Source organism: Capsicum annuum, chromosome 1 (genome assembly GCF_002878395.1).
Source record: "Capsicum annuum cultivar UCD-10X-F1 chromosome 1, UCD10Xv1.1, whole genome shotgun sequence".
Lineage (NCBI taxonomy): Eukaryota > Viridiplantae > Streptophyta > Magnoliopsida > Solanales > Solanaceae > Capsicum > Capsicum annuum.
In genome coordinates this window covers 231,373,062-231,394,926 of record NC_061111.1, presented here as the reverse complement: position 1 = coordinate 231,394,926, position 21,865 = coordinate 231,373,062, and the positions used below count along the sequence as shown (strand labels likewise).

Genomic DNA, 21,865 nt, shown 5'->3' with positions numbered 1-21,865 from the left:
GATAGCCTTGAATACATGTGAATAATTATATTGTGCTATTTAATGTTGTACCATTAGTGTATTGTGATTATATTCATACTTTATTGGCATATGAGACATGTGAAAATTCATGGATGAAACAAAAATAATAAGTGGATATTGGCTCATGCGGTTGTGGGAATGTATAATTGTGGTTGGTTATGGAAATATATCATGTGATTGGTTGTGGAAATACTCATTGTGATTGGTTGTGCGCATTATATCTTCATATCATACTCATTCATGAAACATTGATACCATCGTGGCAACATCTGAGAAACACTAGCAACACCTTTTTAAAAAAATATTGTAACACCTTATAAAACCCTTTCCTAGGGATATACTGGAAAGGATATATGAGATATGTGGATTTTATATGGGTTGACGAACCCCTCATGGGTTCTACGCCGGGAAGCTTTAGCTCCGTAGGTGCATACGGGGATTGTGCGACGATCCCGGAGGTTGTGCGACGACCTCGTGCATCATCATCATCATCATCATATACATTGCACTTACTTTATTGTGTTTATTTATGTTGTATTGCCTTATTGACTTGTCATCTATGTATTTGTCTTATCTTCCTTTACTTGTATTTGATGATCTTGTATCTACATGTTCTCGCTTGTTCTATTTATATGTGTCATAATGTATACTTGTATTCTATACCTTGGTGTGTTGTTGTAATATATGTAAGATATATTAGAATTGTTAGTGCAAGCGGTGTAAGCTACCATTGTGGGATATTTTCTGATTACAGGACACGTGCCCTTAGTGTATATTTTGTATGCTTTATTTGCTACTTTGCTTGGTTGTCCTATGATACCTACTGAGTACAAATGGACCGTACTTATTCCTACTGTGTCCTTTCGGTGTAGGTCCCAGCTCGAGTGTGCCTCAGATTTCTTGACTCAAGCGATTGTTGGAGCTTTCAAGGTAGCGGTTGGATATCCATGCGTCTGAAGTTCACCTCTATCTTTCTAAAGTAATTATGCCTTTATTAGTATTCGAAGACAGATATTATTCCTTTTGTAGTTATTTTTCCGATGTATTTGACTCTTGAATTGTATTAGTAGTTCTTACACTATTGACACCTGGTTTTGGGCATGATTGACATTTTGGATAAGTTATTTCCGCATTGTTATAATTACTTATATGGCTTGGCTTCATTCTAGAAGCCTTCCGTGGGATATTTATGTCTTTTCTTTTTTTTCGTATCAGTTTGGGTGATAGGGTTACTTGTCAAGGTACGCCGCGACAAGTGCCATCATGACCCTCATTTTTGGGTTGTGAAAAATTGGTATCAAAGCAACCAGGTTTCATTGGTCTCAACGGTGTAAGAACGAGATGTCTAATAGATTCTCGTGGATTGGTACGTAAACGTTCGTATCTATCTTCGAGAGGCTATAAGATGTCTTTAGAAAACTTCTCTCATTTTATTCCTTATCATGCAAATTCTTTCATATCTTGTGTTTTGAGTTATGTTTCACTCTTTCTGCATGAATGGATTTGCTTATACCTTATATCAATTAAGAGATGCTATGAGAAATTAGTGGATGTCATTTGTCGGTTGTAGGCTTGTTGATGAACCTGAGTTGTCATGGGATCAGTTTGTTGATGCCTTTTTAGAGATATTTGTGCCTTTTAGTTTGAGAAATCTTATGTGGGATGGGTTTGATCATTTGGAGCAGGGCTCCATGGCAGTTTCTGTGTATGAGGCACACTTTCATACCCTATCCAGATCTTTCTAAGATAACATTTCCACCTAGTTTAAGAAGATTTAAAAGTTTGTGAAGGGTTTGGTTGTCTCCCTTCTGTTGGCTACATCTCAAATGATTGTATTTAGAGAATTCTTTTTAAGTATTATGGATCATGCTAAGATGACAGAGGGTATTCTAAGTGAATCTCCGGGAGGCGCCAAGAAGACGTGACATTTTGGTGAGTTCAGGAGTCAGACCTCTCGAGAAAGAAATTTTAGAGGTTCTTGTGGATTCCATGGTAGGCCAGTACAGGCGGCATTATAGAGTTTAGGTGATGGACCTTCTAGTCCAGTAGTTTAGGGTGGCCGTTCGGGCCCAGTTGTACCTTCTCCAATTGAGACTAGTCGTAGAGGTTGTTATGTATGTGATGAGATTGGCTATATGGCCAGGGACTATCCCCGTCGGGTGATTCTAACTATTCTTATTTTATCTGCGAGGGGTAGGGGTGCTACTAGAGGTACGAAAGGTAGAGGTAGTAGAGCCCATAGGGTGGCCGTGGGTCCACTCAAGCAGTTGGTGGTCATGGGGATACTCAGCTAGATAGTAGTCGTGGATAGTGTTATACTATACCAGCCAGACCTGAGGTAAAGGCTTCTGATGTTGTGATTACACGTACCTTCCTTGTTTGTTTCAAACTTGCATCCGTATTATTTGATCCCGAATTGAATTTCTCCTATGTGTTTGTATATTTTGTTTTGGGTTTTGATTCTATTAGTGAGCCTCTTTCCATGCCTATACGTGTATCTACCCCAGTAAGTGATTATTTAGTGGTTGATTAAATATACCGATATTGTGTTTTGACTTTTGTTGGGCATGAGACTTCGGTAGACTTGTTTGTGTTAGATATGGTTGATTTTGTTGATTATTTTGGGTATGGATTGGGTGGCTCCTTATCATATTATCTTTGATTATTTTGTTAAGACTGTATCCTTAGCTTCGTCAGGTGTGCCAATGATAGCTTGGAAGGGTACACTTCATTTCGGTCCTAAGAGGGTCATATCTTATGTTCAAGCTCGTAAATTGGTTGAGAGGGGATGTTTATTTTATGTGGACCATATTCGTGACACCAGTGCTATTTTTCTTTCTTTTTTGGATTTTGTTCGTGTCGTCCGTGATTTTATGGATGTGTTCCCTACAGACTTGCCTAGAATGCCTTTGGATCGAGATATTGATTTTATTATTGATGTTGAGCCGGGCACCAAGCCCATTTCTATCCCTCCTTACAGGATGGCCCCAGCAGAGTTGAAGGAACTGGAGGATCAGTTACAGGAGTTGTTGGATAAGGGATTTATCCGACCTAGTGTTTTACCTTGGGGTGTGCCTGTTTTGTTTGTGAAGAGAAAGGATGAGTCTATGCGGATGTGAATTCATTATCAGCAGTTGAATAAGGTGAAGGTTAAGAATAAGTATCCTTTTCTTTGCATTGATGATTTGTTTGATCAGCTTTGGGTGTTGTAGCATTTTTGAGGATTGATTTAGGGTTCGGTTACCAACAGTTAGGGATTAGAGCTTTGAATATTTCAAAAACATCTTTTCGGACTTGTTATGGTCATTATGAGTTCTTGGTGATGTCTTTTGGGTTGACCAATTCCCTTTCCGCGTTCATGGAGTTGATGAACCGGGTGTTTCGACCGTATCTTGACTCCTTTATTAAGGTATTTATAGATGATATCTTGGTTTATTATAAAAGTGAGGTTGAGCATGAGGAGCATTTGTGAATTGTGCTTTAGTGATTGAGGGATGAGAAGTTATGTGCTAAGTTCTCTAAGTGCGAGTTTTGGTTGGAGTCAATTTCTTTCTTGGATCATGTGATGACTAAAGAAGGTATTATGGTTGATCTAACTAAGGTTGCAGCGGTTCATGATTGGGCTAGATCTACTTCGCCCACTGAGATTCAGAGTTTTATTGGCTTGGTCGAATATTATTAGTGTTTTGTTGAGGGTTTCTCTTCCATTGCAGCTTCGTTGACCAAGCTGACCCAGAAAAAGATTTCTTTTCAGTAGCCCGATGTTTGTGAGGTGAGCTTTCAAAAGCTCAAGGATTTATTGACTTCAGCTCCTATATTGGCTTTGCCCAAGGAGGACGTAGGCTTTATTATCTTTTGTGATGCTTCAGGTATTGGGTTAAGTATTGTGTTGATGCAGGATGAAAAGGTAATATGGATATGTCTCGTCAAGATTGAAGCCTCATGAGAGGATTTATTCTACCCATGATTTGGAGCTGTACGCATTTGTGTTTGCCTTGAAGTTTTGGAGGCACTAGTTGTATGGAGTTCGTTGTGAGATCTTCTCAGATCATCGTAGCCTTCAGTACTTCTTTACCAGTGAGATCTTCATATGAGGCAGCGCCGTTGTCTTGAGTTGCTTATGGATTATGACTTGACTATTCTCTACCATCCAGGCAAGATTAATGTTGTTGCTGATGCCTTGAGCTAAAAGTCGACTAGCCTGGGTAGTTTGGCACATCTTTTGACCCAGGAGAGGCCTTTGGCCTTAGAGGTTCAGTCTTTCGCTAACCAGGCAGTTAGACTTGATATTTCGACATCGAGGCGTGTTTTGGCATTTATGGATGCTAGATCTTCTTTGATGGAGCAGATCCGAGCTTATCAACTTGAAGATGTGTGATTGAGGTTGATTCAAGATACGATGTTGAGTAGAGAGGATAAGGAAGCCTCACTTGATTCAGATGGAGTTTCGAGGATTGGGGGCTAAGTTTGTGTGCCGAGAGTGGTGATCGAATTAGATTGATCTTGGAGAAGGCTCATTGATCCAGATATTGTATCCATCCAGGTGTGACTAAGATGTATTGTGATTTGAGACATCACTACTGGTGGGGTGGTATGAGATGATATATAGCGGATTTTGAGGCTCGTTGCCTATGTTGTCAGCGGCTGAAGGCCATGCATATGAGACCTGGTGGTTTGCTTCAGAGGTTACCCGTTCCTGAGTGGAAGTGGGAACGAGTCACTATGGACTTTGTGGCTGGGTTGCCTCGTACTTCTCTTGGCTCTGATAGTGTTTGGGTCATCATGGGTCGATTGACCAAGTCAGCTCATTTTATTTCGGTTCAGATCTCATTTAGTGCTGAGAGGTTGGATTGTATCTATATTTGTGAGATTTTTCGTCTGTATGGTGTGCTGGAGTCTATTATTTCAGAACAAGGTTTTGTGTTCACATTTAACTTTTGGAAGACGTTTCGGGATGAGTTGGGTACTCGGGTTGATCTTAGCATAGCATTTCACCCCAGACTGATGGCCAGTCAGGGCAGACTACTCAGGTTTTAGAGGATATCATCATCACGTCCGAAACGTCGAATTTATTATGGTTACATAGTTCATTTTTGTATATCGACTCTGAATGAATCCCGGTCACCCCGTCAAAGTCCAATCAACCAACAAAAAATGCTATTGCAGATTTTCTGCAATAAATAGCAGTTTTTTTCACCATTTTGGCCTATTTTGCTCATTTTCATCTTGACTTTTGAGAGCTAAACCCTTAAATAGTGTGGGAGCTTAAAATTAAAGTTTGTGGAAGTTCGAGAAGCTAGATTAACACCCATTTCTTGATTTTATTACGAATTTAAGGTAAGAATTCACCCATTTCTTAGTAATTTCTTAACTAATTTCTCAAAACCCCAAAAATCTTAGAGCTTGATTTTAAACTCCATTTTCACTCATTTTCACTTGATAATATTTTTATCTTATAATTACTAGTTTTTCATCAATTTAACTTTCCAAACAACTCCGATTCTTGATTTTAACCCGAATTTCAAAACTTTTACTCGGTAAAGCTCAAAAATGATTTTTCTTCGATTTGAACCTCGTTTTTTACTCAATTTAACTTAGGTTTTCAGCTATAGATTTCTAAAAATATGAGAAACATATTTTTGAAGTAGAGTTCCAATTTTTCCTTTCTTTTTCAAAAATCCATTTTGCGGGTCCGTTTAGACCGCAAATCAAAAGTAGTCAATATGGGTGTCGTTGGTTTTGTTTTGACGCGTAGATTTCATATTTGATATTTTTAATGGAGTTCAGTATTATTCATGAAAAGAAAGGTCACGGGTTCAAGTGTAGTAGACCGATTTTGGGTTTCGAGGTAGGTTATGGCTTAACTCTTCAGACTGGGCTGGGTAGTAAATGATGGTACAAAATGCATGTTAAGGGTGGGAACTAATCATAAAAAAGGGCTATCTATGTGTTATGTTCGTGTGGGGGCCTATATATGATGTAATTGTCGAAATTGAGGTATTATGTGATATGTTTGACTGTGTGGGGTCCTATGTGATATTGATAGCCTTGAATACATGTGAATAATTGTATTGTGTTGTTTTATGTTGTACCATTGGTGTATTGTGATTATATTCATACATTATTGGCATATGAGACATGTGGAAATTCATGGATGAAACAAAAATAATAAGTGGATATTGGCTCATGCGGTTGTGGGAATGTATAATTGTGGTTGGTTGTAGAAATATATCATGTGATTGGTTGTGGAAATACTCATTGTGATTGGTTTTGAGCATTATATCTTCATATCATACTCATTCATGAAACATTGGTACCACAATGGCAACATCTGAGAAACAGTAGCAACACCTTTTTTAAAAAATATTGTAACACCTTATAAAACCCTTTCCTAGGGATATGCCGGAAAGGAGATATGAGATATGTGGATGGTATATGGGTTGATGAACACCTCATGAGTCCTATGCTAGGAAGCTTTAGCTCCATAGGTGCATACGGGGATTGTACGACGATCCCGGAGGTTGTGCGACGACCTCGTGCATCATCATCATCATCATCATATACATTGCACTTAATTTATTGTGTTTATGTTATGTTGTATTGCCTTATTGACTTGTCATTTATGTATTTGTCTTATCTTTCTTTACTTTTATTTGGTGATCTTGTATCTACATGTTCTCGCTTGTTCTATTTATATGTGTCATAATGTATACTTGTATTTTATACCTTGGTGTGGTGTTGTAATATATGTGAGATATATTAGAACTGATAGTGCAAGCGGTGTAAGCTACCATTGTGGGACATTTTCTGATTGCAGGTGACGTGCCCTTCGTGTATATTTTGTATGTTTTATTTACTACTTTGCTTGGTCGGTCTATGATACCTACTGAGTACAAGTGGACTGTACTTATTCCTACTGCGTCCTTTCGGTGCAGGTCCTAGCTCGAGTGTGCCTCAGATTTCTTAACTCGGGCAATTGTTGGAGCTTCCAAGGTAGCGGTTGGATATTCATGCGTCCGAAGTTCACCTCTATCCTTCTAAAGTAATTATGTCTTTATTAGTATTCAATGATAGATATTATTCCTTTTGTTGTTATTTTTTGATGTATTTGACTCTTGAATTGTATTAGTAGTTCTTACACTATTGACACCTAGTTTTGGTCATGACTGGTGTTTTGGATAAGTTCTTTTTGCATTGTTATGATTACTTATATGGTTTGGCTTCATTCTAGAAGACTTACCATGGGATATTTTTTTCTTTTCTTCTTTTCGTATCTTTTGGGTGATAGGCTTACTTGTCAAGGTACGCCGCGATAAGTGCCATCATGGCCCTTTTTTTGGGTCGTGACAAATGGCCACTACACCCGTGCTATTTATGATTTCTTTAGGGAGTATGTTGCAAGGCTTCCTCACTGTGAAATTGAAAGGCATGTCCATTTTGATGCGGTGGAGGGAGTTGAGGTATATAACATGACAGACTATTCGATACGAAGTGATTATAACGGTGATAATTTTGTCTTCACCGTAGAGTACCATCCCGACAATCAATATATTTAATGCAATTGCAAGACCTTCGAAAGTGAAGGAATTGTGTGCTGCCACATTATGAGGACGATGACTTTCAAAAGGATTGGTCAGTTTCATAATAGATATATACTTCGTCGCTGGAGGAAAGACATAGTCCGCCTACATCTGAGTAAATTGTTTCTAGGAGGGTACCAAACAATGATGGATAAGTACTGACTGTATAATGGGATGAAGAAATGGTTCGATAGAAATTGTGACATCGTATTGGATGTCCTATTAGACATAGGGACCTAAAGAATGTTTTGAAAGCTCGTTTCAAAGCATACTTGGACTGGGAATATGACATGGTTGTCCATAACGTTCCTAATTCAGACTCTGATACTGATGAAACATTCGTAAGAAATCCGAGGGAGGTTCATTCACGTGGAATGCCCCAGATCAATAGAAATAGATATTCGCGTTAATACGTCTTCCCTGGAGATGCTAGGAACTGGGGATCTGGATACTATGATGTATATGAAAGGGACAAAGCTATTAAGGTTGGAGTGGTGGCGGGAGACGGGGTCGTAGAGGTAGTAGATGAGGTGGTGTGTGTGGTAGTAGTGGAGGTAGAGGTGATGATAAAAACGTAACTAATCATCCTACAGTACATGAGTTTTCGTAGTACGATGTGCCTTTTCTTTCCTTAATCTTTATTGTATTTGATTCTACGATGTTGTATGATACTATAAATACTACTCTATTTGTGTATAGGTGTTGAAGTTGTTTAATATTACGACTATCTTAGATAGGAGTATCCCATTTAACCAAATCATAGTCCACTTTATGGTACAGGATTACGATTTTCAGCCTTATCATGCATCATACAGGAAAGAAATATGTTGCTACTATTGTTAATTTTTTAAAAACCATTGTAATAGATGGAAAAAGTATGTTCAATTTGGTTGCTTAATTCTTTTGTAACAAGTAGAATTACAAGGGGATTCTTGTCATTCCCCATCATATTCGAAGGGGTTAGAAGATCCCAAATCAACAGAAATAATCATTTGTAAGCGAGAAGACAAATCGATCATTAAATAATTCAAATCAATCAACTTTAAAATTATTGAGAACCACTACGTCAGAACTAGAAAGATAAAAATTAGACAAACAAAGAGTGGTAAAAATATTTGTAGTGACATATATTGAATGTTATTGAATGCTACAGTAGTATAACTAGTATCGTTCTTATGTCTCCAATTTATAGACATCACATCGTGTTTCTTCATCCCATTAATCCTTGGTCACTTCTTGATCTTTGGCATATTTATATGTCCAAACACTGCTACAACCCATATTTGGACTTATTTTGAGAATAAAAATTATGCTAATTATATTGAATTGTGAGTTAAATTATGTTTTGTGGCTAACCAGTGTGATTAGAGATACAGGATAAATTTCCCATGGATTTGGAAAAAAATTGGATACATATCATGAAGATGAGAAAGACCATGTGGATCAAAGTAAAAAACATATGGAGATGCATGAGAGTAAGGAGAAAAGAAAAGAGCTGAGGATTGACGAAAGAAAGAAAGGAACTGGACAAAAATTCTAGTGAAGCGACGCTATCTTAACGCGTCGCGTCGACTGGTAATATGTGTGCCTTAGCCAAAAATTGAAGAATAATTTCCACTGTATCGATGCGATGTCAACGCATCACGTCGATGCGTAAGTTCTATGCCTTAGAAAATTCTTCTTCTACAACTTCTAGAGCATCAAAGCGATGTCAACGCATCGCGTTGATGCTTAAAGTTTTGAAACTTAGCTAAATTTTGAGGAGAAAATTTCAGTGACACGATGCGATGTCAATGCGTAGCGTCATATGGTGAAGAACTTGACTTAGTCTGATTTTTAAACTTAAATTCCAGTGCATCGACATGATGTTGACGCGATGTTTTGGATGTATAACAAGTATAGTAGCGGCGGAAATTTTTCCAAGTATAAAAGGAACACGTGAGCACAATTCCAAACACTTTTGGCAAGTATAGCAGCGGCGGAAAAGCATAGAATTCTTCCTTTTAGGGTTCTTATTATTTCTTTTGAACTTCTTTACCTAAAGACAAATTTTGGGTATAATTAATTACTTGTTTTTGATGTTTAATTCAAACAAGAGTGGCTAAATACCCTTGTTCTGGGGTTGAGGTCAAGAACATGATTACTCTTTGATATTCTCTATAGTAGTTTCTTTTTGGATTATCATCTGGGTTGTTCTTAATTTCTTGAGCTTACTATTTTAATGCTTGGCCTCCATTAGAATAAATTTATATTTCTATGTGAATCCGGGAGGAGAATCGTAGGTTAGAATGATGAAATTAAGGAGCAAGGTTCTTACCCTTTTATGAAATAAAGGATGTGAATTAGCATCTAGGATAGTGATATACCTAGAAGCCTTGTTTGATTCAATTGCAAGAAGAGTACTTAATGAATCTAGAAGAATTGTTGTATCTCTATGAGAGTTGTAGCTGCAATATTCAATATATAGAAGATTTGAGGTCGGGAGACAAAAATCGTGGCTTAAACCTTGCGAACCAACAACCCGATATCCAATTAGACTACTATAAGAATAATGATTTGTATGATTGTTTGGAGAGCCTCAACCCTTGAATTCTTATCATTATTGTTTACAACCGTTACTTGCTTTGCTTTAGTCATAAACTTTTATTTCTAATTAATTACTTTATATTTTTATTCTCAAGTTCAAAATCATCTTGATACTTTACAACACTTAATACTCATTATCTAAAACTAAAAGTTGGTTTAATTTCTAGTTGCTTAGTCCTCGTGGGAATGATATCTAATTGTCTAAATCACTATATTATTTGTACGATCATGTGCACTTGCGTATGCGTCTGAGTCGCAACAAGTTTTTGGCGCCATTACCGGGGACTAATATAATTAGTAAATTGCTAAATTTTTTGTTTTTGATATTAAGTTTAAGTGTTAACGACTTGATCTTAGCGGCTGAATTTTTGCAGGTTTAGCTGAATTCAGGACTGGCGAGAGATATAGAATTGGTAGATTGTTTTTGATCTTTCAACAAAGGCGAAGAATGGCTGAATAAAGAAATGAACCGGCTGATCCAAATGCTGGAAATTTTCCGCCTCTTGTCATTCCAGTTATTCCTGCTCAACCAGCTGCTAGGCCTGTTCGTGAGGTTGCAATCCCACTCACGAACTATGTGACGATCAGTATTCTCAAGCCCAAACCAGGAGGTCGATTTGAATTAAAGCAGAATATAATGCAATTGTTGAATTCAGCGGGGCATTTTCATGGCCTTTCACATGAAGATCCGCAACAACATATATAGACCTTCTTGGAAATCAGCGATACATACATTCCTGAAGGGGTAAATCCTAATTATGTCAGGTTGACACTCTTTCTCTTCTCTCTAATGAGGGAAGAAAAGAGGTGGTTACATACTGAACCACCACTCTCCATCACTACATGGGAAGATCTAGCTCGGAAGTTTCTTATTTGATTCTTTCCATCTGGGAAGATGGCACACTTGAGGAGTAAAATCTTAAGTTTTAGATTGAAAGACGGAGAGAATCTCTACCAAGCTTGGGACAGATTTAAGGGTATGCTCAAAAAATTCCCTCACTATCATCAATCCAATAATATTCATTTGCATACTTTCATAGAAGGATCGGAGCGAAACACGAAGATTCTCTTGGATTCTGCAGCTGGTGGAAAGGACCTTGAGAAGACATATGAAGAATTGTACATACTATTGAATCGGATTTCAAAAGGGAACCCTGACTGGCATGCAGACTCGAGGAGTACTCCTAAAAAGGTTGTAGAGGTATTGGAGGTAGATCAGTTCACTGCATTATAGGCATAGATCGCAGCCATACAAAATCATATGATTACTCAGCTTAATAACATAAAGTTGGGTGTTACACAACCAGCAGCCACAACGAATGCAGTCTAACAGGTGAATTCTTGGTGTGAGATTTACATAAGTGGTGAGCATATAGTTGATGCTTGTACGACTAATCTGAATTCTATAAACTATGTGGGAAATCCAAATCGGCAGGGACAACAAAATTTTGGTAACACTTATAATCCCAACTAGAGGAACCATCCCAATTTCTCATGGGGTGAAAATCAGGCGCATAATGCAAATCAGTACAAAGGATAAGTACAACCAAATCCATAGCCAGCTCAGAATACTTAGGCGACTGCTCAATCTAGAAATATGGAGGAATGGATGAAGCAGTTTATGGCTCAACAAATGCAATTTGCAACAGAAATTAAGACTCAATAGGCATAGTTTACAGTTGAGTTGAAGAGTCAACAAATGCTTACAATAAATCTAGAGTTGCAATTGGGCCAAATTATAGGAGCACAAAATATAAGACCTCAAGAAGCATTACCTAGCGATACAGAGACAAATCCCAAGCACGTGAATGCAGTTACAACAAGGAGTGGGCTACAAACTAAGAAGACAATTCAGGAGAAGGTTAGTCCCACAATTAATGATAAGGGTGGTAAAGACAATGCAGCGAAACAAATCAAGGAAAAAGTGGCAAGTGAAGAAATTCATGTGAAGAAGAAGACTCTTACCTTACCTTTTCCTCAAAGGGCAAGGACGCATCAAGAGAAAGTGAGTTACAAGAGTTCTTAGATCTTCTGAAGCAGTTTCAAGTGAATCTTCTCCTTGTTGACATTCTGCAAAGTGTGCCAAAATATAAAAAATACTTGAATGATATAGTTGCGAATAAGAACCGGTTTATCAAGTATGCTATAGTTGCACTTACTCAAGGTTGCACGTCCAAGATTCAAAACAAATTGCCCACGAAGCTTAAGGATCCAGGTATTTTCACCTTACAAATTACCATTGGACTAACTATTTGTGCACGTGGATTATGTGACTTGGGAGCTAGCATAAATCTTTTGCCCACATCGTGGTACCGGAAGATGGTCTTGGGATTCCCAAACCTATTACTATTATTTTACAGTTGGCAGATCGATCACTAGCTAGGTTGGATGGTATTATCGAGGATGTTTTGGTGCAAATAGGATCTTTAATTTTTTTCGCTGGATTTTGTAATTCTCTAATTTGAGGTTGATCCTGTGGTCACTAATTGATGTAGCAGCCAGGAAAATAACAATCCGAGGGCATGATATAGTAAAATTCTTTGATGTGTACAAGGCTCTAAAACTGCCAGCAATGTATGAGGAGTTCTTATCTATATCGGTTATTGATCTTGCTTCGAATTGCCAGTTATTGTTGTCTGATGGTCCATTAGAGCGAGCTTTGATGGGTCATGATCTGTATGGAGATATGGAAGCATTGGAATTTGTCTAGGTTATGAATTTGGCAGTTTTCTTGGTGATCAAGATACTTTGCCTGCTATTTTTTTTGCAGGGTTATTAGATGTACAGGTAAAGAAAGCTATAGTAGTTCTAAAGAGGAGAAGAAAAGAGATTGGTTGGCAGATGTCCGATATTATAGGAATCAATCTAGCATTTTGCATGTATAACATCTAAATGGAAGAGGGTGACAGACCTAGAGTGCAGCAACAAAGAAGGTTGAATCCCATGATGAAAGAGATATCAGAAAAAAAGTGATCAAGTGGTTAGATAGTGGTATTGTCTACCTAATTTCCGATAGCAAATGGATAAGTCTGGTGCACTGTGTACCAAAGAAAGAAGGGATGGCCATGATAATGAATGATGATAATGAGTTAATCACCACATGTATGGTAACCGGTTGGACGATATGTATTGATTATCGAATGTTGAATACAGCAACTCATAAAGATCACTATCTGATTCTTTTCATTAACCAAATGCTCGATAGATTGGCGGAACAAGAGTATTATTATTTATTGGATGGGTACTTTGGATACAATCAGATAATCATAGCTCCAGAAGACCAGGAGAAGACCACTTTCACCTGTCCATATGGCACATATGCATTTAGACGTATGCCCTTCGCCTATGCAATGCACCTGCTACATTTCAGAAATATATGATGGCTATATTTTCTGACATGGTTGAAGACTTTGTGAAGGTATTCATGGATGATTTCTCTGTGTACGGTAATTCTTTTGAGAAGTTCTTGCAAAATCTTGACAGAGTTCTAGCTCGATGCGAAGAGACAAACTTGGTGCTAAATTGAGAAAAGTGCCACTTTATAGTTAAGGAATTTTCCTAAGCCATAAAGTATCATGTAAAGGAATCAAAGTAGAAAAAGTGAAGGTTGAGGTGAATGAAAAGTTTCCACATCCAATCACAGTCAAAGGAGTGCAAAGCTTTCTGAGACATGCAGGTTTCTATAGGTGGTTCATTCAAGATTTCTCAAAGCTTGCAAGACCCATGTGAAAATTATTGGAGAAAGAGGCAAATTTTGAGTTTGGGGATGAGTGCCAAGCAGCTTTTGAAAAACTAAAGCAGAAGTTGATTGAAGTACCTGTTCTGATTGCACCAGACTGGGAGTTACCATTTGAGCTAATGTGTGATGCTAGTGACGTTGTTGTGGGAGCTATTTTAGGACAGAGAAGAGATAAGGTATTTTGCTCGATCTACTATGCTAGCAAAGTGTTGAATGACGCTCAAGTTAATTAAATGGTTACAGAGAAATAGATGCTGGCAGTGGCGTACGTATTTGACAAGTTTAGATCTTAATTAGTTAGCACTAAAGTCATTGTTCATACTGATCATGCTGCCATTAAGTATCTTGTAAACAAAAAGGATGCAAAACCTCGACTGATTAGGTGGATTCGACTACTACAAGAATTTGATCTTGAGGTTCGACATCAGAAGGGAGCTAAAAATTAAGTTGCTGACCACTTGTCACGGCTGGTAAATCGAAACCATATTATTGATGACTCTCTTAGAATTAAGGAAGATTTTTATGATAAAAGGTTATTGTATGTAGATGCAGTTGAGTTCCCATGGTATGCTAATATTATAGATTTGGTAGCTTGTGAGGTGTATCCTTCTGATGCCACCACATAACAAAGAAAGAAATTGCTCCATGATTCACGTGCCTATATTTGGGACGAACAATATCTCCTTAAGCAGGGTCCAAACGGAGTTATTCATAGGTGTATCCCAGAGGCTGAATTTTCAAAAGTGCTTGAAGATTGCCACTCATCTCCTTATGGTGGACACCATGGGGGTGAGAGGACTGCTAGAAAAGTGTTGCAATTAAGTTTTTTCTAGCCTATGTTGTTTAGGGATGCAATTGCTTTTGTGAAAAATTATGTTCAATGTCACAGGTTGGGTACTATATCTAGGTGTCATAAGATGCCCCTCAACAATATTTTAGAAGTCGAAGTCTTTGATGTTTGGGGGATCAATTTCATGGGTCCATTCCTACCTTCAAAAGGCAATCTGTACATTCTAATAGCAGTTGACTATGTCTCTAAATGGGTGGAAGTTGTGGCTAGTCTGACTAATGATGCAAGAGTGGGGCTGAAATTTGTGAAGAACATATTTTCCAGATTTGGTACACCTAGAGCGATAATTAGTGACGGAGGTACGCACTTTATCAACACCTGGTTTAAAAATCTTTTTGCTAAATATGGTGTCAAGAACAAGGTTGCTACGGCGTATCATCCCCAAACAAGTGGACAAGTTGAGGTGTCCAACCGGGAAATTAAACAGATACTACAGAAGACTGTGAATGGACTGCAAAAAGATTGGGTGGAGAAATTGGATGACGCACTTTGGGCTTATAGAACAGCTTACAAGATGCTTATTGGGATGTCTCCATATCGCTTGATTTATGGTAAAGCATGCCATCTTCCTTTGGAGCTAGAACATCAAGCGTATTGGTTCATGAAAAAAGCTGAATTTTGAGATGAAAGTCACGGGTGAGAAATGATTATTGCAGTTGAATGAGCTTGATGAGTTTAGGCTCCATGCCTATGAAAATGCCAAGCTATATAAGGAGAAGACTAAAAGGTGGCATGATAAACAAATTGAAGAGAGAGTGTTTGAACTCGGACAACTTGTTTTATTGTTCAATTTAAGACTTAAGTTGTTCCTAGGTAAATTGCGATCTAAATGGTCTGGACCTTTAGAGGTGGTGCGAATGAAACCTCATGGAGCTGTAGAGTTGTGGAATAAAGAGAAGACGGAGAAGTTCCTAGTAAATGGACAGCGTGTAAAACATTATTAGGCTAATCATCCGGATAAGTACAAGGAGCCCATCACCTTTGTTGAGGGGTAAAATTGAGCTAAGTCATGCCATGACGTAAAATAAGGCACTGTGTGGGAGGCAACCTATAAATGTAATGTAATAGATAGTTTAATTTTTAGTAGTTGAATAGAAAAAGAAAATACAGAAAGATAACTCGTGCCACGACCAAAAATAAGGCACTTGGTGGGAGGCAAGCCACTTTTACTTACATGATTTTGTTGTTTTTGATTGATGTACAGGAACGAGAAACTTGGTGGAGAAACAGAAGATTGGAAGATGATGAACATGGGTCTTTGAGTAAGTAAATAGGTGTTATATGGAAAGAAAAAGGTAAGGGGTAAGAAAAGATGTATTAAAATATGAGAAATGTAGCCTTAGAAAATTTTTTAGGTGAAACTTCCAGTGAATCGATGTTATCTTGGTGCGGCGCGTAGAAGTGCATAAATTCCACACTTAGAAAAATTTTCTAAAGCTATTTCCAGTGAACCGACGTGATTTTGATGCATCGCGTCAGTCCTATCAACGCGGTAAGCCTCGCACCGCGTTGGTTGGCACGCAGGCAACACTTAGACTAATTTTTTGATGCTACTTCCAGAGAAGTGATGCAAACATGACGCATCACGTTAATTCTCCAATGCGATATATGACGCATCGCGTTGACCGTTAAATTCTATGTGCTCTCTCTATTTATGACCTTAACTCATTCAACATTTCACCCTAAACCTAGCGTCATCACTGCCCCTAAATTCCCTCAATTTGAAAATCAATTTTTATTCTTGTGGTGCATAATTCATCCTTCATTTTCTCTTCATCAAGTCAAAGGTACTTTGTACCCTTTATTTACTCAAAGTTATTTTATATGGTAAATAATGATTAGGATGCTAAATAGTTAATGATGAAAGGCATAAACTTGCTTTGATTTGTGGACTTGAGATGATAAATGGCATGTGTAAGTGAATTAGTGACAATAATTGTGTAGGTTGAGGGTTTTATTTGAGCTATGACTTGTAAATCTATGGTGGTGGACTAGTGAAATTATTTTGATTTCTCTGAGTTCTTGTGGTATATTTGCATGAATTACTATAAGTTATGTCGAGATTAGATTGTTTATGTGCTTGTTAAAGTGATAAAGTACACTTTCAAAGTGACTTAGTTTCTAAATAAATGAGTTGATTTGTTGAATCATGGGAAAATTTCAAGAATATTAGAATGGTGATGTTCAATATATGATGGAAACTAAGTTTGGGGTGAATACTTATGTCACAATACCTTAATGGTAGCTATGAGGGACTGAAGTTAGTGTGGTGAAGAGAGGCCATGTAGTCATGATTAGAGATGTTTATGTGAAAAATTATTCATTCATTAGTTCTTGGGCTGAGATTGTGAATTATGCCAACTTTGAAATGTCGTTGTGTGTTTATTCTGAATAACCGATGCTTGGCCATGTAAAATAAAAAGGAAAAGTTTGAGTACCCTAGTGCATTTATATACAAAACTATGCTACCAACTAAGTGTAGGGTAAATTTCACACTTAGAGGTGGCTAAATTTGAAGGTGCTTGTGTTATATATTTGTGGGCTATGATGTTTAATAGGTACAATGTCGAGCAGCCACCAACAAAGAAGCAAAGAGAAAAATGCAGCTGGATCATCTGGGCTCGGGTAGAAGAGGAGCCGTGAAGCTGACCAGGTGCTTGCAACCCCACATGTTCCTAAGGATCAAAGAAGGTTTGGAACTAAGGCTGTGGTAGCAGCAGGAAGAAAGTGGTACTCACAACACAAAGAGTCAAAACACTCAGCCAAAAAATTTATCAATAGGTCAAGCTTGATGAAAGAATATCCATCTATGGTTAGAAATAGAGGCCCACCACATGAATTTTCTCTTTGAGCAGTCGGGTCTATGCAACTTAAGCTTAGTTTGGGAATTCTATGCGAATTGGAACCCGAAAGATTCTGAGGTCGAGGTACGTAGTCATGTGATAACTTTCACTGCAAATACTATTAATGAGCTGTTAGGTACACCCTGTGTGGATCCAGAGCCATTGAAGACAACGACCATTGAGCTACCTTATCAGCATATCTACCATCTCTTATATGACACTCGATCTAGGGCGAGGTGGATTCGCCACAATGAGGGATGTACGCATGTATCACTTCCATTTGCTTATATGAATACGGACGAACGTCTATGGGCTAGAATCATCTATGCCTATCTTTTTCATGGGAAACATATGATAAAGGTGACCCGTGATAGGGTGTTCCTTATATATGCTTTGATGCATAATGATGTGGATGTAAATGTGGGTGCCATTATTTTTTTGGCAATGAGGAAGGCTCGATTCTTAGGGGGTCAGAGATCTAGGTTTCGTTGGCTGCATACCATATTTTTTAGGCAACAAGGTGTGCCAGAGGAGGAGGCAAATTATTTACCGCCTGTTGGTGACAGACCACTTGATATTTCTCGCACCAAAGGACCAGCTGCTTATGGTGTGAATTTGACTATACCCGAGCATAGTGCTCGCACTAATGAGATCACATCCCGTATGTATAGGCTAACTATGCTGCAGTTGAGGACTGGCGGCGTCCAGCCACCCAACTAGAGATTCATGCGCAGCTTGACTACCCACTAGGACCTCGCGCTCAGACTTTGCTGTGCATTGGGCCTGATTTTGATGAGCCATTAGATGATGATGTCCCCATAAATGAGGAGAGGAGCATGGCTTATTCTGATAATGGGTCTGAGGATGAGGAGCAGTCTTATGATGGAGATTCTTGTGATAAATTGGGTGATGATTCTGATAACGTGATGGCCTTAGTAACATTTGACAGAACAGGGAGTATGATGCCACCCTGCCTTGTGCTTATTGCTAGCACTGGGACAGTGCTATGTCTAAGTGTGGGGCAGTTGATCGTTGATCATCTTCTTCTCTATCTCTTCCATTTTTAATTTTTGAACAATGTTGGTTTTGGTTGTCTTGGTTGATCAATTTTTTATTTCTGCTTTTATGTTCTGTGGGATGTAAGTTGACAATATTGCCCTTTTTGGCAAATCAGTTAAAGTTTGTTTTATTTATAGTATTTTATTTTCACCCTTTGAGATAAATTTTTAGATTACGAGTATTATGTGTGCCCTTTTTGACAATTTTTGTTATGCAATGTCATCGCTAGTTGCCTTTCCCTATGATAGATGGATGACGACCGTCTTAAGGGGAGTGAATCTTTAGAAGCGAAGAAAATAATAGGACCCTGATCGCTACCTTTGAAAAATGCGGTGTGTTGGGAATTTTTTGTAATTTGATTATAAATGAAATTGTGTTGAAACAAAATGAGATGTTTTTAAATGTAAGTCCCAATAAGTGTAGTTTGGTTTGATTGGCTTAATGTTGAATTTGATAAAGTACAATATCGGAACCCGCAAGGATCTGACTTGATTCTTAGCATGCATCGAGTGAGTGAGTAATTGTTTATATTCTACATGTATAGGAATGACTAGAACTTGTCCGGTGTGTTTGCAAAGCGAAATAAAGGGTGTTAGGTGTAGGAAGTGATTTAGGTATTTCTTTGTTAACCAAACTATAAAGACTTTATTTACCTACCCTTATTCATGACCTTAGTTAAGCCCCGTTGAGCCTGTAGCCTGATTTCTTTGGTAGCCTCAAATGTAGCCGAATCCTTTCTTTGATAGACCTTAATTTAATCCATAGTTCCTAAGCGCTTTAATAAAACTAACGGAATAAGAGGGAATGTGAAGTATAAAAAAAAGAAAAAGGTAAAAGTGAAGCTCTAGAGAAGTAATTTGTGCATTTAATTGTGACGGTTAGGAGTTAGAGAATAAAATGTGATGTAAATTTCAGTTATTTTTACCTGGTAATTGTGTTACAATGAACCTGTTTTGGCCCTGATCCGTTATGGACAATGTGCACCTCAACTAAGGCAAATTGCTTAGGTTGAGGGTGGCTACTATAGGGGTGCATAACGAGAGTTGGAATTTGAAGAAAAACTGAAATTTGAATTATGATGTAAAAAAGAAAAATACTCCCACCATAGTGTTGTTAATATGCTTAGAAAGATTGAGGTGAAACAATGGATGCGTAAAGATAATGACATGAAAAGTTGGGTTGACAAAAATGTGACTTTGATGGAAGGTGGTTATGTATTAAAGTGCTTAGGGAGATTAGTCACTATTTTCAAAATAGTTCCCACCCATCCCTTAGCCTGCATTACAACCATGAAAAGACCTATTTGATCCTACATTTAAACATCCGACTGATAGTGGAGTAATACACTAAGGTCAAGCCTATGATTCATCACCTATTTTGTAAGAATTCTTTTTTGAGAGCGAGTGATTGAATTTTGATATTCCCTGCCAAATTAATTGTTAAATTGTGAGTAATTTGGGAAAAATTTTCTTGTTGTGAGGGTGCATGCGGATGAAATTCTGATTTACTTATTGAGTTGCCTTATTACATGCTTTTATTAAGTTTGCAAATGAATTGAATGTCACTGTTGGGACGATGATGTGTGAATAAAGTGTTCATGTGCCCAACACTAGGATGACTCTTAGGTTATGATTAGAATGTTTGATGATGGTACTGCTTGAAGATGTTCGAGGATGAACAAGGTTTTAAGTGTGGGGTGGTGATCTTGGGCGTATTTATATGTCCAAACACTGCTATTTACCCATATTTGAACTTGTTTTGAGAATAAAATTGTGTTAATTATATTGAATTATTAGTTAAATTATATTTAGTGGCTAACCGATGTGATTAGAGATACAGGATAAATTTCTCATGGATTTGGGAGAAAATTGGATACACATCATGAAGATGAGAAAGACCATGTGGATCAAAGTCAAAAACATATGGAGATGCATGAGAATAAGGAGAAAAGAAAAGAGCTAAGGATTGACAAAAAAAAGAAAGGAACTGGAGAAAAATTTCATTGACACGATGCTATCTCAATGCGTCGCGTCGACTGGGAATATGTGTGACTTAACTACAAATTAAAGAATGATTTCCAGTGCATCAACGTGTAGCGTCGATGTGTAAGTTCTATGCCTTAGAAAACTCTTTTTCTGCAACTTTCAATGCATCGATGCGATATCAATGCGTCGTGTCGATGCTTAAAATTTTGACACTTAGCCAAATTTTGAGGAGCAAATACCAGTGACACGATGCGATGTCAACACGTCGTGTAGTGTGGTAAAAAACTTAACTTAGTCAGATTTTTAAAGGTAAATTCCAGTGCATCAACACGATGTTGATGCGATGCGTTGGTTGTGTTGATGCGATTATCGATGCGTCGCGTCAAGGCTTCAGATCTGGTGAAATTTTACCAAGTATAAAAGGAACACGTGAGCACAATTCCAAACCCTTTTGGCAAGTATAGCAGCGGCGGAAATGCATAGAATTCTTCCTTTTAGGGTTCTTATTATTTCTTTTGAACTTCTTTACCTAAGGATGAATTTTGGGTATTATTAATTACTTGTTTTTGATGTTTAATTCAAACATGAGTGGCTAAATACCCTTGTTCTAGATTGAGGTCAAGAACATGATTGCTCTTTGATATTCTTTATAGTAGTTTCTTTTTGGTTTATCATCTGGGTTGTTCTTAATTTCTTCAGCTTACTATTTTAGTGCTTGGATACCATTAGAATAAATTTATATTTCAATGTGAATTCGGGAGGAGAATCTTAGATTAGAACGTGGAAATTAAGGAGCAAGGTTCTTACCCTTTAATGAAATAAGGGGTATGAATTAGCATCTAGGATAGGGATATACCTAGAAGCCTTGTTTGGTTCAATTGCATGAAGAGTACTTAATGAATCTAGACGTATTGTTGTATCTCTACGGAAGTTGTAGCTGCAATATTTAATAGATAGAAGTTTTGAGGTCGGGAGACAAAAATCGTGGCTTAAACCTTGCAAACCAACAACTCGATATCCAATTAGACTGCTATAAGAATAGAAATTTCTATGATTTTTTGGAAAGCCTCAATCCTGGAATTCTCATCATTATTGTTTACAACTGTTGCTTGCTTTGCTTTAGTCATAAGCTTTTATTTCTAATTAATTACTTTATATTTTTATTCTCAAGTTCAAAATCATCTTGATACTTTAAAACACTT

At 37.7% G+C, this 21,865-nt stretch overlaps 1 non-coding gene across 1 annotated transcript; it reads right to left on the bottom strand.

The window, feature by feature from the left end:
* Nucleotides 1–11,088: 11,088 nt before the first annotated feature.
* LOC124891890 lies at nucleotides 11,089–11,195 on the bottom strand. Its single transcript, XR_007049935.1, has one exon. It is a non-coding gene; the product is annotated as a small nucleolar RNA R71 (small nucleolar RNA).
* Between the last annotated feature and the right edge of the window lie 10,670 nt (nucleotides 11,196–21,865).